The sequence below is a fragment of the Eschscholzia californica genome, unplaced genomic scaffold (genome assembly GCF_041429995.1).
Source record: "Eschscholzia californica isolate CP2 unplaced genomic scaffold, dmEscCali1.0.p SCAF_2, whole genome shotgun sequence".
Classification (NCBI taxonomy): domain Eukaryota; kingdom Viridiplantae; phylum Streptophyta; class Magnoliopsida; order Ranunculales; family Papaveraceae; genus Eschscholzia; species Eschscholzia californica.
Genome location: NW_028238309.1, coordinates 61,822,004 through 61,829,092, shown reverse-complemented (window position 1 = coordinate 61,829,092; position 7,089 = coordinate 61,822,004). Strand labels below are relative to the sequence as shown.

The following is a 7,089-nucleotide window of genomic DNA, read 5'->3' as shown; positions in this document are numbered from 1 at the left end:
ACTCTTTTTTACATGAACACAATTGTTTTATACAAAAAGTAATGTAAACTCTTTGAACTTGTGTAAAAGCTCACATCTTCGGCTATGAGTTTGTTAGTTTTATGCATATAAATATATAGTCATACATCCTCAAACTTCAAAGAAGATATAAATTCATATTTCTCCAAAATAGTACAATGTCAAAAAAAAAGTATCGTGACCCTTTTGGTTTATGAATGGTTGTTCTATAGAAAAATAAAGAAAATGTACAATTAGACAAAAGACCTAACTGGCCTATAGAAAGAAACGGAGCTCATGACCAGTTAATTGACCCCCTTGTAGCTCACCCAACCCAAGAATAAGGGGAGATGTTATATATAGACAACGGACTCGTATGTAAATTTACATCCTCACGGGAAGATAAGGTTGGGGCCTTGGGGGTTGTGCCGAACCCCATCATCATTCTTTGTGAGAGTCTAGCTGTACAAACAGTCTCTGACTCTCTAACACTTAAAATTTCGACCAAATAACAGGTCCTTATTAACAAATAGTTGTGGTGCCTAGTTAGTTGGCTCAATCATATCCCATGGATAGGAAGAGAATCACTTAGGCTATAGAAAGAGAAATGGGGAGTACGTCCTAAGTAAGGGTGGGAATTGAATGGAGAGGGAGAGCTCGAAATCGGCCCGAGATTCAATGGGCTAGCGAATTGCGAGAAGTTCGTTCTATGGGCTATTGAACTGCTTGAAACTTGAGCTCGGTTCTCTCTGTCCGCAAAAATTATTTAATAAAATATGTATTAAATTATGTTATATTACATTATTACCATGCATGATAATTTTAACATAACAAACGGTAAAAGGTTAAGATAGTGCTTCATTTCGAGAATAAGTTTGTGTTAGATAGAGAATGACCAGAAGGCCCAAGATATTATAGAAATGGCACACAAGAAATAGAAAAAACAATTAACGGACCGAACAATAACAAGATAGGTTTAATTGATTATATCCCGCTCTTAACGGATAGTCATGGCATACAAATTGTCTCGTAGTTCTATAACAAAAACCCGAAAGAGGGATACATTCTGTCAATTTCACAAGTTCTAATTTTGTTTATTTTGAAAAAGTTTTTTAATTATACTACAACTTAGTATAGTAACATAATTGCATGTCAATTTCGTCTAATATTCGGTAGTCTGCAGACACATAAGCTGAGTTGTGTAGTTTATCTCCGTCCGTATAATTTTCATTATTGTTTACAGTTTCCTCCAACATTTCTAGTGTTTTCTCGTCAATATGCTTCTAAATTGTATATATCTGTTTATTTTTTTGTTTTCAATCTTGGGTCTAATGATCTAATCTACTGTCTTTATATCTAACTTTTGGAAGAATAGAATAAATAGAAGTATTAGTTACTCACTATAATCATATGTCAAATGAATATTTGTTATTTCTCACGAAGAATGTAATCTACGTTAAATTAGTGTGAATATTTTGAACACTTTATCTACCTACATGAAAAAATAATAATATTAAATGTTTAATTAGTATGAACTTTCTCATCCTCCTGACTGAGTCATCCTTCTAACAAATCTTGAAAACCAAACTCAACTAGTTTAGTTCGGACGTCAAACTCTACTAGTTTATATTACAAACCAAACTCTTTTTTTCCATTAACAAAATTGCTTCTTACAAAAAAATAAAACTGCAAGGTAAACTCATGAACTTTTGCAAAAGCTTGCATCTTTTGGCTCCAAATTTACTAGTTTTAAGCAGATAAATACCTATTGTACATTCGAGTGAGAGACTGGTATGGAAGACCGTAAAATGGACAAGTGGTTAAACTAAAAAAGAAACTCTAGACACTTTCGTAAAAAAGAAACAAAAGAAAGAAAAAGATTAACCCAAAACAAACTCCATGAAAAAAAATAAAAAAAAGATTGGTCACAAATTAGGAACCAAAATTCAATTGATTCAAAACTAAATTACAAGTTAGAGCATCTCCAACCCCATCTTGTCTTAGGCCGAAAAAATTATTTTTTCACCCAAAATTTTCAGCCTCAAAAATTCAGTTCCAACCTCCGTCTCTATTGAGGTCGAAAATTTGTGCATGTGGGAAACGTGTGTGTGGGTTTTTTGTGAGCGTGCGAAAGACTTGTGCTATCTTGTATATGCGCAAAACACGTATTTGGACTATTTTCGGAATAATATTTTTTTCCAAGGTTGGGAAACTATTTTCGAAATAATTCAGACAGTTGGATGTATTTTAATTGTTAATATGTAGAGTTTGAAAAAATATTTAAACTAATTAAAATTTATAAAAACAATAAAAAAAGAAAAAAGTAAAAAAAAGGGTGAAGAAGATCTAGCCGCTGGATTTGATCCAAGGGCTAATATCAACCCCAACATGACCCAAGGTTGCCCGACGGTCATGTTGGGGAATTTCAGTCGACCTTAATATTAGGGTCGACTGAAGTGGTCGGTTGGGACTGGCGACTATGATTGGAGTGTCTGGTTGAAGCTAAAATTTTGAATTTTTCAATTCAAAAAAAAAAAATTTTGAATTTTTGACCGCAACCAGACACAGATTGGATTTGCTCTTAAGATGTTGGCTATAAGTTTGCTAGTTTTGTCCAAATCATCAAATATCAAAATTTTGGCCTTAGCCAGACACAGATTGGATTTGCTATTAAGCTCTTGGCTATAATTTTGCTAGTTTTTCGCAAATCATCAGATATCTTCCAATAGGGGTTCTAAGCTCAATGAAGCCACCAAGAAAGAGAGACAACTTCATCAAAAAAAGAAAAGAAAGAGAGACAAATTAAGGATGTACAGAGATGGCTGGCCTATTGGCTGTAAACTTACACCCTCACAAGATGGTAGGGTTGGACTGAACCCAGTCAACTACTGTACATCTAGCATCTCTCTTCTTGGTATTGGTGTGGGTTAACATCCAGCCTATAAATAGAAAGAGAGCCAGTATTGAACTTATTTCTGTCACCATCAAGAATATATTTTTCTCTGATAACTTATAGCTTCACTATTACTTCTCCATTAATACTCTCTCTTTTGCTATGACAAATTCATTTTTACACGCCAAAAAGGCCATCATTTTCTTCATGTCACTTGGACAGCCTTTCTTATACTATATTTAGGTTTCCAGTTGTTCAATGTCAGAATGAACTATAGTTCTGTTGTGATGATGATTTATTAGTCTGACTTGATAGCTGAAAAGATTCTTTTTCTTTTCTTTTTTCCATGGATATCAAGTAGATTTTTTTTTTTAGTTCAACAAAAAAGAAAAGAAAAAAGTAGATATTTTTTTATGACATATGAACCTTCTTTTTAATGGTTCGTGGGTAAATAGGTTTGTTTCATTTTTTTTTTTCTTTACGTATACACAAATGTATCACTAATATATTGACTGTATAATCAATGTTTAGGAATATGTTTGTTTGTACGCAACAAAAATTAAATTGCGTAAAGTTCAACAGTAAAATGTATTAGACTATTTACTTTTCGCTTAAGCCGATAAAATAATGATGTTCTGCAAAGATAATTTATGAAAATTTTTATTCATCTCTCCATTTGGTCCCTCTTCCAATTCATATCTCCATTCGGTGCATTTAAATTTTGTATGTGTTTTAAAGTTTTGATCTAATTGGGACCTTCCATAAAAAATTCATTCTTTTAATAGCTTGTTACTTTCAAATAAACATATTATATCTATAATAATAAAATTAGATTAATTCGGTATTAATATGATAATTAAGATTAACATATTAAACAAGCAATTCAAACAAACAACCCTTTGTTGGAGCGGTAAGAAGTATAATCTTCCATCTTAGAGGTCAAGGTTCGAGGCACACGTTGAACAATTCACAAAAAAAAAAGTCATATTAAACAAGCAATTCTTTGATAACTAGTTTTATTCCAAAATATATCTGACAAGGAAAATCACTAGTCTTTGGCATTGCAATGAGAGAAAGTCTCCGGTACATACTGAACCAAAATTTTTATCAATTTGGAAAAGTTGGACTCGTCAAATTCAGAAGCTTGCACACAATTGTGTTTCTTCTAGCGGAGAAATCAACATTGGTGAAGTTCTAACAAAGTTGACAGAGTAGGCGTCACGGATATGAAGATCCAACAGCCGGGCGTAAATAAACTACCAGATCCTAGGCACTTCGGTCATGTCAAACTCGTAATTCGAGTAAGCTTGAGGATGCAAAATATAAAATCCAGACCTAAATAAACCAATAGTTTGCTCCAACCCAAGACCTCAATGGTGGTTACCTACTTGGTAACAACTCCAACCCAGGGTTGTTGATGGCATGATGTTTACTTGTGTTTGTTCATAATATTTATTGGTTCTGTTTGGCATTTAAGAAAACACATGCCAAACAATAAATTTTTTCTATTTTTAACAAGTAAAAGTTGTAAAAAGACTTTACCACTTCTTATTCTCTTAACTAGAAGTGGAATTTCTTATAGCACAAGTTAGAGTACCCAAATTAATTGTCTCTCTCTTCCTCCTTTGCCTGTGAGTGGGTGTATGCCTATAAATGAGAACCAAACTACATGTACCCTCTTACTCTGCTCTTTCAAGTGAAGTATAAAGTGTTCTTAATATCTCTGAGGAAATGGTTGAACATTTATGAATGGTTAGTGTTTACACTATTATCACAGAACAAATATTGGAGATTTGATAATTGCACTGATTTGACCAGTGACACTGAGGAGCAAGATGAAGAATACAGATGAAGAGTGGAATACTAGAGAATTTGATGAAGAATCTGATGAGGAAGTCCCCCAACAAGAAGAAGAGGAAGAATATGAAGAGGAAGAAGAAGATGAATCAGGCAAAGAAGAAGGAGAAGTTACACAAGGACAGGCGATACCAATCGGTGAGGTTATGAAGGTCCCTGATGAGAGTACATTGGAGATGAAAGACCACTATAACGCTTTCGAGTGTAATGGGTTTATGTTTAAGCTTGATGATCCAGTTCTTGTATGTACAGAGATAGGTAGGAAGCCTGTTGTTGCAATAATCAAGGAAATAACTCAAAACAGATACGGTAGTATGAGAGTTACCTGCCAGTGGTTTTATCGTCCCGAGAAGGCAAAGAACGAAAATGGCGGAACATGGGAGGAACGCGACGATAGGGAACTGTTCTATAGTTTTCGTCGTTCTGAGATTCGAGCTGAATGTTGTATGCACCCATGTGTGGTGCATTTCATTCCCTTGCACAAGCAACTTCCACGTCGCTCCCAACATCCTGGCTTCATTGTACAAAGGGTTTATGATCACCTGCAAAAGAAACTGTGGGGTCTAACAGAAAACAATCAACAATATGAGCTCAATGTTCGTGTGCGAGAAACCCGAGAAATCGTTGGAGAGCTTCCTGATGTTGAGACTGAAGAAGAGGGTTCTTCTCATTTCGAGTGTCATCGATTGCAGAACCGGATTAGGAGGAAATTGATATTGGCTCCTGATGATGATTCCAATGAACTAGATGATTCAACTAGAAGATTTGACCACCATGCACCATCAAAGACTATGGCAGGCAGCAGTAAAGATGATGAGATGAGCTTCTACATGATTTTGGCTGACTTTGATGTACTAACAGGAGATATTTATAGAGACAAATGGTTAGAGAAACTTCTCGAAGGAGTTCAATCTGTTTGTGACGAAATGGATATAGATGAATTACCTCAACAGACGAGTCACGGAAACAGAACACTCCGCTGGCCTGATGCGGCTGTTTCAGCAGTAGTTGCTCTTGAGCAGGTTTCTCATGGTGCTCTTAGTTCCGATTTTAAAAAGTATAACCAAAAGATGAGGCAGTTGCATTTCAATCTAAAAACCAACGGAGGATTAGCTAGACGACTTGTAGAGAGAGAGTTGGAAGCTTCAGTTATCTTCAACATGTCTGCAAAGGAACTAAAAGATGGGTGTCTAGCAACTGAGGTAGAATCTGACAGAGAAGTTGCTGATGATACGGAGCAAATGCAGATGACGGAAGGAAGATGTTCAAGATGCATGGAGAAGAAAGTGCGTGTGAGTGATATCATCCACGCAGGACGTGGAGAACGTTATCAAATGGAATGCTTGGAATGTGGTAATACATGGTATGCGTGGTCAAGATGAAGTCCTAAACATTAACAATATATAGCTGTCACTGAAACCCTAAAATATCATCTAACAAGGAAAAACCAGAAGAATAGGTAATAGAATGTAGTTTATGTAGTAGTTGCTATATTTTCTAAAAGATTAGCATTCGCATAGCTCAATTTGCTACTGTTGTCCAGGCTAAGCAGTTCATGCTAAGATTAGATGTTAGTAAGTTACCAACTTCAGTCGCATATGTGCAAGACCCCGGTCTACCGAGTTCGACACTAATGCAAAACAAAAGTGTAGATGGTAAAACTTAATATAATTTATGTTTGATCTGATTTTTAAGTTGAGAAAGATTCGGAAACAGCAAGAGAATGACGGATAAACTACTAGTATCCCACCAGTAGGCATCACAGATTCACAGTCGGAGAAACTATGCATCACTCAACTGAACGAGTTTCAGTAACTCTGGAAAAGTTTCTATACTTCATCCCTAAGCAGTTGCGAACTTGCAATTGGGTGGTGCAGTTGAGTAACTCGTGGACCGGATTGGGACTGGGGGTAGCAAAAGTCGATCCATCAGCGTACACCCAAGTTAGTTGTAATGTATAATGCTAAACCTTTGAAGGTTTCTGCTACGTATTCCTCTCGACTTGCCAAATCTAGTGAAAAGATTGAACTACGGAATTTTTTTTAAATGCGACAAGGGAGATTTTCAACAAACGCCATAAACTAAAATAAGTTCTCTGCTCATATGCTCCTAGACCTATGCAACCATGGAGAAAGAGGATCCATGTTGTTTCCTTAATATCTTGGTGATATTGAGATCAGTCTGTCAGCTTATGTTGCATACTTGCATATGCAAATCGTAGACTTCGACTCCATATCTATGAATAAGCAAACAATGATCTGTGTCTTAGACTCAGATTTTTCATTTTTGGTATGAACTTTTAGGAAAGTCGCTATAAAAACTCATAGTTTATGCTAAACTAA

The 7,089-nt window shown here is 35.5% G+C and overlaps 1 pseudogene across 1 annotated transcript; it reads left to right on the top strand.

The window, feature by feature from the left end:
• Positions 1-4,388: 4,388 nt before the first annotated feature.
• Positions 4,389-6,431, top strand: LOC147559977 (ASI1-immunoprecipitated protein 3 pseudogene; annotated as a pseudogene). Its single transcript, XR_015234705.1, has one exon. The product of XR_015234705.1 is annotated as an ASI1-immunoprecipitated protein 3 pseudogene (transcript).
• The last annotated feature ends 658 nt before the right edge of the window (positions 6,432-7,089 follow it).